This window comes from Manihot esculenta, chromosome 3, assembly GCF_001659605.2.
Source record: "Manihot esculenta cultivar AM560-2 chromosome 3, M.esculenta_v8, whole genome shotgun sequence".
Taxonomy (NCBI): domain Eukaryota; kingdom Viridiplantae; phylum Streptophyta; class Magnoliopsida; order Malpighiales; family Euphorbiaceae; genus Manihot; species Manihot esculenta.
The window spans coordinates 14,756,809-14,768,982 of record NC_035163.2 but is presented as its reverse complement, the minus strand read 5'-3'; the positions used below and the strand labels follow the sequence as shown (position 1 = coordinate 14,768,982).

General features: G+C 41.3%; 1 pseudogene; it reads right to left on the bottom strand.

Annotated features, from left to right (window-relative positions):
- Positions 1-768: 768 nt before the first annotated feature.
- LOC110611533 overlaps positions 769-12,174 on the bottom strand; it is a 46,670-nt pseudogene continuing 35,264 nt past the window's right edge.

The following is a 12,174-nucleotide window of genomic DNA, read 5'->3' as shown; positions in this document are numbered from 1 at the left end:
TTTTTTTTTGTTAAAAATAATTTTTTTTTATTAACTTTTCGATTATACTCATGACAACATTAAATTTTATTTTATTTTTTTAAAAGTATATTAAGTTTTATTAAATATTAAGAAATAATTTGAATACTCATTAAGCGATTTGTCATAAAAGAATCATTGGTTATAAAGTACTTGTGGAATTAATTTTTTATTTTTTTTTATTTCTGTGGAATTAATTTTGGTGGATTGATTGTGATTTCTTGATCGATTTATAAGCAAATTGGTACTCTGATCGTCTCAAAATCATTTCTATTTTGCTTTCTAAATATTGAAGCATGCTGATTTGACGCTTCAAATCACAATCACCATTTCTATCAGCATAATTCAAGAGGACATTTGCGTTGGTAGGTAGAGCATCACACTTTTGAGGAACCTTGTACACAAAATCACGGTGGACCAAATCATTTCTATTTTGATTTTGCTTTTTTTATCAAATATCGGAACTGACCGAACTAAAATGGTACTTAAAAAACAATATTATATATATTTTTTAAATAATTTTAATAATATTATAATTATATAATTTCAATAATATATTTTATATTTTATATATTTTCAACATGATCTTATAATTTACATTATTAATTATATAAGGAGTAGAACTTGTTAGCACTAAAACACCAGTTCAAAGCATTTATGGTATTTTCGTTAATCTAGACAACAAAACAAAACAATTTTGTAACAATGCTTTCAGTTTTAAACACATCTAACCAATAATTTACAAACAAAATGAATTCCCACAAGCATGAAGCATTAGCTCTCTCAAAGCATGATCAACTTTAACCTTCACATATGCTAAAAAAGATGCTTTTGAATTTAAAATAAACCATGTTTCTCATAATCAATAATTTCTCAACCTCTACTCTACTAGATTAACCCACCAAAAAGGATTATCACTACAATTATCTGCGGCAGCAAACAGATTCCAAATAACAAAAAATGACAACAATAAATCCTGCAAACTTCAGGAATAACTTCATCGTGCAGCTTGTGCCTGTGCATGTTCTAAAAGTTGACCGACTAACTTGTAAGTACGCCCCGATATTGCCTTTGTGTGATCTATCAACTGTTCATACCTGAATTGAGGGAAATTTCCAAATTGCATTTTAGTCGTTAAGAAAAATAAATAAAAGAAATCAACACACATAGATAGAGTGCAAAAGAATTATAACAGGAGAAGATAAGAGCAAGATAGAAGGCACTGCAAAAGACTAGAAGAACACAAGTGCTAATATTTATGAATCTATCTATAATCTTACACATTGGGCTGATTAGGCTCCATGATAACAGTTCCTGACTGTGAATCAATCTTAGCATCAAGCTTTGAGTTTCTAATAAGATTTACAATCCATCTCTCGGCCTCCTCATAATTCAGGCTAAATTTCTCAGCAAGGACTCTGCGATGAACAGTTAATTTCATTTAGCAAAATTAAGGAAAGGAACCGTAAAATTGTCCCAATTCCCTAACCCTTTGTTTGGCATGATTTATTTTGCAATAAAAGAATTTAAATAAATTCTTCCAAAATCATACATGATTTCAACTTTTTTAAATGAAAATTTTTAAGTTAAAAAGAACTGAATTTCTTTCTTTTCAATCGAGAAATTTAAAATTAATTAAATTGAATAAAATTCTTGATTCCAAAAGCAACACTTCACTAAAAGCATCCAGTATGCACTTACCCCATGTTAATACGTTGATGTATACGGCAATAAGTCTCAAAGATAAATAGGCGAGCATTTTCAAGGAACTCATCTCTTATAGGCACAGTAGAAAAGTTGCTGTCTTCAACTCGTTTTCCAAGGAATGGATCATTTAAAATCACCTATAATGTAGCAACAAGATATATAACATACAAAAATGACTCAGCTCAGAAAAACTAACGATTACATCTACTTTTATAAAATCTTTGAATTGGGGTCGTCTCCTTTTGTTGATAATGAATGCAGTTGATAGGTACCTCAAAAGATGGGGACCATTGGTTTGAATGGCATTGAGATACCTGAAAAAAATTATAGAAAATATATAAGAAATGAAGTATAATAAACAACAAAAGATTTAAATGATACATAAAATTAAATATTATGCGGTCTTGCTCAACATCACACTGCTGCATGGTTTGAAGCATAGGACAGCTTAAATAATCTCCACTAATATCTCTTCCACCATAGATAAGGCCAAAAAAAGAAAAGCTAAGATCCAGCAAAAAAAATTTAAAAAAATTTATCAATTATCATACAACATATCAGAGCAGTAAAGTTAGACATGCACAGAATCCATAATTGCATTTTGGGAATATCCATTAAGTACACTGCATGCTGCCAGTCAGATCATATATAGTAAAAGCTTGACAATTTATAAAAACTATTCTTGAAATGTCAATTGGCCAAGTGGTCAAAAAACCAGAAGACCAGTCCATAAAAAGCTAAAGACACTCAAGAAATTGTTTAAGAGATGAAACAAGTCAGAGAAATTCAACAAATTCTAAAACACGGAGAAAAGAAAAAGATAAATCATACTTAGTCCTGATTAAACAAATCAATAATCTGTGTTCTTCCATTCAACAAATTCTAAAACACGGAGAAAAGAAAAAGATAAATCATACTTAGTCCTGATTAAACAAATCAATAATCTGTGTTCTTCCATTGTCATGATTGAAAAAGATGAAAAGACTCCAATGCATCAACCATATTCGACTTTGCATCTGATTCAATGGTGACGAGAAACTCTGAAACATAAAATCACAGCCAATGAACATATCAATTCCAAAACAACAAAAATAGTAAATCATTGTAATACCCGGCTAGATCCCGGCATCGGAATTCCTACTTTCCGGCAGTATCTCCGCTGGAATCAGGAATGTCGTGAATGTCGGAGCCTTCTTGATGGGTAAACCAGAGGTTTTTAACATGTTTTTTACAAGTTTTGATTGGTTTTTAGAGAAAGAAAATGAGTAAAGGAAGTTCGACCGCCGAAGGAGAAGTTCGGCCGCCGAAAGTGGCTGTGTTTTGCTGCCCTCGAAAGCCTGGTTCGGCCGCCGAACCATGCATGTTTATGATGTTTTAGGGGGATTTTGGGGAGATGTTCAGAGTTATATTAGAGTTTGTTGGGACCTCATTTGAGTCCACCTGTGTAGATGCGGACCTGAGGAACCAAGGAGGCCCCCAGAGTTAGTTTGTCTTCAGAGGTGTTCAGCAGAGCTAGAGGTGAGTGGATCTAACCTATGTTTTGAAATGAAAAGGAAGTTTTAGCATGAAGCATGCATCATAAATGCCATGTATGTAATAGGTTGTATTGCATTAGAAAACACGAATATGACGCATTGCATTATTTCTTGAGATTGTGGACGGACATAGAGTATTATCCACTAGCCCTTGAGATACAGAGTTAACAGAGGTCCATGAGAGCCCCAGGGAGGGCCAGACACAGAGTTCATGTTTATGTTATGTGTAACAGAAGTCCTGAGGAGCCCCTTTGAGGGCCAGGCATAGAGCAAGGGAATTTTGGATCCGTCCGTCCAAAAGATGAATTACTTGTGATGTGATGCATCTCATGCTAGCATATGTATTTAAATGTTTTATGTTTTCGCTCACTGGGCTCTAGTAGCTCACCCCTCTCCCTAACCCCCATGTTTCAGGGCCTCAGAGGAAAGACAAAGAAAGAGCAAAGGGTAAAGTCTAGCAAGTGTAATAGTGTATAGCAGTGGACATGATGTAAAAAGAAGTTATGTTATGAAAAGACAAGTCATGTATAGGGTTATGTAAAGTTATAGAAAGTTATGTTATGTTATAATGTTGTGTTTGGCCCTAGTGTATGTTTAATCCCTCTTTATACATGAGTTTTATGAATGGAATGTAATGTTTTAGATGGTTTCTTAATGAAACAAGCTTGATGACCCAATGAGGTTCTATGTATATGTACATAGATCAAGCTAGCTTGATCAAGCCACCTATAAAAGCCCCCTAGGTCGGCAGAGGAGGGAGGTATGAGGTTTCTTCCTCTTCCCAAACCAGGGTGAGTTCATGCCCTCCTTGGATGATTTTATGTTTTCCCCAAGTTCTTTCATGGTTTTTCATAAGCTTGAGCTTGGTTTTGAAGGTTTTAAACAAAAGAGCAAAGTTTAGAGACTTGGAGAGTTTGATTTGGTTTTTCCTTGACATCTCCAAGTTGGACCATCAATCCTCTCGTTCTTCAAGAGGTAAGCATGGATCCTTATCTCCCCTTGTGTTTTAAGTAAGTTTTAAATGGGTAGTTTGCATGGGTTTGCATGAGTTTGCATAAGAAGGGTTTATGCACCCTTTTTGCTTATGTGATGATATGTTTGTGTTCTTGGGGTTTTAAGCTTGTTTTCAGCCCCTATGTGCATGGTTGAGGGTATATGCATGGTTTTGAAAGGTTGGTTGTGTGTTTTGGGTGTTGGTAAGGGTTTTGGAGGCTGTGTGTATGCGAGAGACCCGAGTTCTGCCTTGCTGGAGAACTCAGGTTCGGCCGCCGAACCCCTGAGGAGGTTGCTTTGGCCGCCTAAACTCGCCCCCGAAAGCTTGGACTTTCGGCTCTGGCAGAGAGTTTCGGCCGCCGAAAGTGCCGCCGAAGGTTGGGACTTTCGTCTCTGGAGGGTCTTTCGGCTATCGAACCTTGCCCCCGAAAGTGCATGACTTTCGTCTCTGAAGGGACTTTCGGCCGCCGAACCTGCCGCCGAAAGTGTCCTGTCCAGCCTTCTTTTGCTTGTTTTTCCATGCATGTTTATGATGTTTTAGGGGGGGTTTTGGGGAGATGTTCAGAGTTATATTAGAGTTTGTTGGGACCTCATTTGAGTCCACCTGTGTAGGTGCGGACCGGAGGAACCAAGGAGGCCCCTAGAGTTAGTTTGTCTTCAGAGGTGTTCAGCAGAGCTAGAGGTGAGTGGATCTAACCTATGTTTTGAAATGAAAAGGAAGTTTTAGCATGAAGCATGCATCATAAATGCCATGTATGTAATAGGTTGTATTGCATTAGAAAACTCGAATATGACGCATTGCATTATTTCTTGAGATTGTGGACGGACATAGAGTATTATCCACTAGCCTTTGAGATACAGAGTTAACAGAGGTCCATGAGAGCCCCAGGGAGGGCCGGACACAGAGTTCATGTTTATGTTATGTGTAACAGAAGTCCTGAGGAGCCCCTTTGAGGGTCGGGCATAGAGCAAGGAAATTTTGGATCCGTCCATCCAAAAGATGAATTACTTGTGATGTGATGCATCTCATGCTAGCATATGTATTTAAATGTTTTATGTTTCCGCTCACTGGGCTCTAGTAGCTCACCCCTCTCCCTAACCCCCATGTTTCAGGGCCTCAGAGGAAAGACAAAGAAAGAGCAAAGGGTAAAGTCTAGCAAGTGTAATAGTGTATAGCAGTGGACATGATGTAAAGAGAAGTTATGTTATGAAAAAACAAGTCATGTATAGGGTTATGTAAAGTTATAGAAAGTTATGTTATGTTATAGTGTTGTGTTTGGCCCTAGTGTATGTTTAATCCCTCTTTATACATGAGTTTTATGAATGGAATGTAATGTTTTAGATGGTTTCTTAATGAAACAAGCTTGATGACCCAATGAGGTTCTATGTATATGTACATAGATCAAGCTAGCTTGATGACCCTGAGTGGTTCTATGTTTTCATGCATAGGTCAAGCTGAGATGGAAAAAAAAAAAAGATCAAAGTTTTCATGGTAATGTATAATCATGTATGAGATTGAACAGGTGTACAGAGTCCAGAGTAGGCTTGCTACGGGTTTCGGTGGCCTTAAGCCGACCTGAATCCTAGCGCCGGTGGCGGTCCGATTTTCGGGTCGTTACAGATTGGTATCAGAGCATAGGGCCTCTTGAGTACGATGTGCTGAGTGAGTATGCTCAGTGATTAGAGTATCTCACATCGGAAAGAGGTTAAGATATCTAAGCTCTTGGTTCATATGATCGGACCTATAGAGCAGAGCCCTAGGTTCCTATGATAGGACTAGAGAGTGTTGGGCTCACAGTGATAGAGGTTATAGAAGGGCAAGCACAATAGGAAAGATCATGTCCACTTGGATAGGATGTGGAGTCTTGTCTCTATGCTGATGTGTAATGCCATGATATGATGCATGTGCATTTAATGATGTGATATGATATGCTATGTATGTGATAAGGGTTCATGTGTTTCAACATGGACCGTATGATGCTGATGCTATGTGTGCATGTTAGTTTTTTTTTCTTTCAGAAGTAAAGATGAGAGGAACTCGTCGATCTGCTAGATTGACTGGAGCTCCGCCAGAGAATGAAGGTTTGGAGATCCGTCCCCCAGCTTTGCCAAGGGCTTTGTCTTAGAGGACAGGGGGAGAAAGAAAAAGAGCATCAAGGGACCCTAGAAGGTCTTTTGATGAAAGTAGAGAAACAGAGCAAGGTAGAAGGTCTGATGTCTGGGAAGAGATGGATGAAGATCAGAGAAGAGCTGGAGGGTTGGGTGTAGGCATGTCTGAGGAGGATATGGGATTCTTGCAGGGAGGCGCTCAGGCCTCGGGGTTTGGTTATCCACCCCAGTATCAGCCTTTTGCTCAGGGTGCCGGATGTTTGATGGGAGGTACATCGGAGTATCCGAGTTTTAACCCATATCCCACCTTTATGCCTTATCCACCGTATTACCCACCATATCCACCATACCCCATGTATCCACCTTCACCCTTCTACCCAAGTCCAGCAAACCTTGTGCCAGGCAGTTTCACACCTCCTCCACCCCCAGCAGAAACCGGAGCCCCTGTTATCCAAACACCTCAACCTGGCCCATCTGAGAGGAGAAAAGTAAAGATGACCGATTACTTGAAGTTGGATGCTCCTAAGTACAATACAGGAGATGTTCCATTTGAGTATTTGAAAATGGTCAAGATGATTGCAGATGAGCTAGAAGCAAGTGATAGTAGAGCCATTCAAATGGCGGGTTTCACTCTTAGATGCAAGAAGGCGAAGGAGTGGTTTAAAAGCTATGTGGAACCCAGAGTGGATAACATGTCTTGGGAGGAGTTTGCGAATGAATTTGCTGGATGAGCTTTCCCGGACAGTTCTAGAGAGCTCAAGATGATAGAGTTTGAACAGCTGAGGCACACCGAGGATATGAGTGTAGATGAATACACAGATCGGTTCTTGGAATTGCTGCAGTATGTAGGCCAGGCCTATGATACAGATCAGAAAAAGGCTAGGAGGTATACGATGAGGCTTCATTCGAGGTACTCCTCTTTGATCCTAGCAGCGGAGAGGGAGAGTTTCCACACAGTGGTGGATATTGCTCGAAAGATGGAGGCTAGTGCTATCATACAGGGAACAGTGAAACAGCAGGAAGCACGGCCTTCAGGTGCTAAGACCCCAGGTAGGGGCAAGTTAGATCCCTCTTCCCAGCGTACATCAGCTTTTAGTAGTAAAAAGTTGAGTGGCAAGCCAAGGAAGAATAAGTTCTGGAATAAGCTCAAGTCAGGTCTGGGTCTAGGCAGTGGTTCGAGCTCAGGCTCGGAGGTGCCCCAGTGTATGAGGTGCGGTAGAGCGCACAGAGGAGCCTGTCGGCTTGGGACTTCAGCTTGTTACAGGTGTGGTCAAGAGGGCCACATAGCTCGGGATTGTCCCAGAGTTGCTTTTACAGTACTGTCCCAGCAGCCAGCTTCAGGCAGTATAGCTCGACCACCAGTTCCAGCTATGGTTCAGGGCAGAGGTAGAGGGAGAGGGCCAGTCTCTTCTCCAGGTTCCCGAGGTGAGGATCCGTCAGCGCCAGCTCGGATCTTTGCGATGTCGCAGCAAGAGGCGAACACATCTAACACAATGGTGTCAGGTAATTTCATCATTAGTTGTTTTGATGTGTATGCTTTGTTAGACCCCTGTGCTTCTTGTTCTTTGTTGCTCCTAGAGCCATAGAGAGAGTGGGTTTGATGACTTCTGGGTTAGAGTGTCCCCTCAGGGTCAGTGGATCCAAGTGTGATCCATCAGTGGCGGAGTCAGTCTGCCGCTATAGTACAGTGTTTATAGATGGTAGATGCCTTCCAGCTGACCTTATGGTTCTAGAGTTGACGGATTCTGATGTCATTCTAGGGTTGGATTGGTTATCTGCACATGGTGCTACCTTGGCCTGTAGAGACAAGGTAGTGAGGTACAGAGATGAGGATGGATCTGAGTTTGTCTTCAGAGGAGACGAGAGGGGCACACCGAGAGGTTGGATATCAGCCCTTCAGGCTCGTAGGTTGCTCAAGAGAGAGTGTTAAGGGTTTTTAGCTCTTGGGAGAGAGCATAATAGTAAGGTTAGGGAACCTACCTCAATGCCCGTAGTCAGAGAGAGTTCCCAGATGTGTTCCCAGACAAGTTTCCAGGACTACCACCTGATAGGGAGACAGAGTTTGAGATAGAGTTGATGATTGGTGCCAGACCGATCTTCATTCCTCCCTACAGGACGGTATCAGTAGAGCTAAAAGAGTTAAAGGAACAGTAGCAGGAGTTGGTAGATAAGGGTTTCATCCGACCTAGTACCCCGCCCTGGGATACTCCAGAGTTGTTTGTAAAGAAGAAGGATGAATCCCTCAGACTTTGTATCAACTACAAGCGGTTGAACAGAGTCTCTACCCGGAGTAAGTACCCTCTTCCTAGGATCGACGATCTATTTGACCAGCTGACAGAAGCAGGTTGCTTTCCTAAAATAGATCTAAGATCAGGGTACCATCAGCTCAGGATCAGAGAAGAAGATGTGTTTAATTCAGATTTCAGGACCAGGTATGGGCATGATGAGTCCTTAGTAGTGCCGTTCGGGTGGATTAATGCCCCTGCAGCATTCATGGATCTCATGGATAGAGTTTTCAGAGAGTATCTGGATCACTTGGTGATTGTCTTTATTGATGATATCTAGTGTATTCCAGAGATACAGAGGAGCATGCCCAACAATTGAGGATAGTGTTGTAGACCTTGAAAGAGCGTGGCTTGAATGCCGAGTTCTTCGAGGGTGAGTTTTGGCTGAGGAGCATTTCTTTCTTGGGGCATGTTGTGTCAGACCGAGGAATATTAGTGGACCCCAAGAAGATAGAGGCGGTAGCAAACTGGCTTAAACCCACCACAGAGTCAGAGATAAAGAGCTTTCTGGGTTGGCAGGCTACCATAGGAGGTTCGTTTAGGACTTCTCCAAAAGTTGTTGCTCCTATGACCAGATTGACCAGGAAAGATCAAAAGTTTAAACGGCCTGACCAGTGTGAGTGAAGCTTTGAAGAGCTAAAGCAAAGGTTGTCTTCAGCACTAGTGTTAGCTCTGCCTACCAGTCATGAAGATTTCACAATGTGCTGTGATCTTTGCACTCAAAATGTGGAGGCGTTACCTTTAAGGGGTGAAATGTGGGATCTTCACAGATCCTAAGAGCCTGCAGCACATTTTGAGTCAGAGAGAGTTAGTTGAGGCAGAGGAGATGGGTGGAACTGCTCAGTGACTATGGTTGCAAATCCAGTATCATCCGGGTAAGGCTAATGTTGTGATAGATACCCTAAGCCGAAAATCACTTAGCAGTCTATCCTATATCTCAACAGAGAGAAGGTCAGTAGTGAAGAAGTTCTTTAGATCCCTTAAAGAAGGGCTACAGTTGGAGTTATCTGGTATTGATGCTGTGATGGCATAGATGAGAGTTACCCCCGTGTTTCTGGAGCAGGTGGCTCAAAAACAGCATGAGGACCCAGAGTTGGTAAAGGTTGCCAGGGCTGTTTAGTCGGGCAAGAGTGTAGAGTTTAGTTTCAACAACGAAAGGATCCTCCGCTACGGGACCAGGCTATGTGTACCAGATGTGTAATACCCGGCTAGAATCTGACATCGGAATTCCTATCGTCCGGTGGAATCCAGGATGTCAGCATTCTCTAGAAGGGTAAGATTTATGTTTTTCTAAAGTAATATAGTATGTTTTAAGGTTTTAAAGTTGAAATGAAACGAGTTTTTGAAAGAAAAGAACCAAGGCAGAAAAGCCAGGTTCGGCCGCCGAAGGTGACATTCGGCCGCCGAACATGCATGGCTTTCGGTTTCACGATAGGCCGCCGAAGGTGGTCTGGCCAGCCACCTATAAAACGGCCCTCAGTCGGTTGAACGGATAAGAATTGCTTTTCCTTTCACTTTCTGAGGTGAGACTCTGTCTTTCTTAAGTTTTCTTCATGTTTTCATTGAATCTTGCAAAGATTTGATTGATTTTTATGTTATTTTGAAGGTTTTGAGCTAAAAACTTAGAGTTTGAAGTTTGGAGAGTTTGAAGGAGAGTTGCTCCAAAACTCCACGTTAGGATCGTTCATCTTCTTGGTTTCAAGAGGTAAGTGAAGATCCTGAACTTGTTTTTATGATTTATGAAGGTTTTATGGGGATTATGGAGAGAGTTGCATGAATAGGGTAAAAAGAGAGTTTTTGTTGATTTTGTGAGAAAAGCTTGTTTATGTGTTATGTGTTTTGTGTTGTTGGAGTTTTTAGGTAGTTTTTGACCCCTTTGAGCATATACTTGGGTGTATGCAAGTTGAGAAGTTGAGGTGTTTGAGTTTTGGAAGGATTGGAGCTTTTGGCGAGAGGCAGAGCAAGTTTCTGCCTTGCTGATGAACTCAGCTTCGACCGCCGAATGTGCTGAGGAGGTGGCTTCGGTTGCCTAAGCTTGCCCCCGAGCCTTTGGACTTTCGGCTCTGGAGGGGAGTTTCGGCCGCCGAAGGTGCCCCCGAAGATTAAAGACTTTCGTCTCTGGGGTGCCTTTCAACCCCCGAAACTTGCCCCCGAAAGGGTTCGGCTGCCGAAAGTAGAGATTCGGCCGCCAAAGGTGCTTGAGTTTCGGCTCTGGAGAGGACTTTCGGGCGCCAAACCTGCAGCCGAAAGTGTCCTGTCCAGCTTTCCTTTGCATGCTTTGCATGGTTGTTTGAGTGAGTTTAAGGGGATTCTTAGGGAGTTTAATAGAGTTGTTCATAAGTTAGTTTGGTCCCTCATTTGAGTCCATCTGTGTAGGCACAGACCAGAGGAACCAGAGAGAGTAGCAGTGAGTACTGCTCCAGAGTTTCAAAGCCTGCAGAATCAGTCCAAAGATATCCAGAGGTGAGTGGAACTAAACTTAAATCTTTTAAGTGAGACATGGAATGTTTTTAGCATCTATCATCCATCATGATTGTGCAATAGGTTGATTGCATTAGAGTTCACGAATATGTTGCATTGCATAGTTATTTGTTGGTGTGGGTAAATGCTGAATGATCCAATAGTCTCTGAGAAAGACCAGGAGCCTTTGACTACGCCCTGGCAGGTATAGAGAAGTCCAGGAGCCTTTGACTACGCCCTGGCAGAAGTCCAGGAGCCTTTGACTACGCCCTGGCAATGGTAAGTACACAGGTGTTATATACACGTATACATATATGATAGGAAGACCAGGTGCTCGATTCTACGCCCTGGCACGGCAGAGTTATCGGGACTATGTGGTGACAGGTTTACTCTTGATGTGGATTGTCTGTGATATGATGCATTCCATAAGATCATGTTTTAATGACTTGTTTTACTGTTCTACTCACTGGGCTATAGAGCTCATCCCACTCCCTTACCCCAGTTTTGCAGGTTCAGTGTACAGTGTACAGGGGAAGTCCAGCAGAGTACAGGAAGAGAGAAGAGTTTTGTAATAGAATATTGTGAATATGTAATATTAAAGAGATGTAACAGTTGTGAATAAGTTAGAAATGTGCTTGACTTAGTTATTTTGTGTTGTAAATCTTTTGGATACATTGTCTGTTTATATAACTGTTTTACAGAGTATGTGAAAAATACCAGGCTTAACAGGTATGAATTAACCCATCTAGAGCAAGCTCTAGTCAGGGTACAGAGTACAGAGTACAGAGTACAGAGATAGTGCATGCACAGGTTAAGCCTTGGTTCAGAAAAGAGTTTTTATTTTCACAGAAAATGTATGACCACGTATGAGATTTTACAGGTACACAGAGAGTATAGTAGGCTTGCTATGGGTTCTGGCAGCCTTAAGCCGACCTGAATCCTAGCGCCGGTGATGGTCCATTTTGGGGTCGTTACAGATTGGTATCAGAGCCCTAGGTTCACATGATCGGACCTATAGAGAGAGTGATAGAGCATAATTTAGTCCATTTTATATTAATATTATTGAT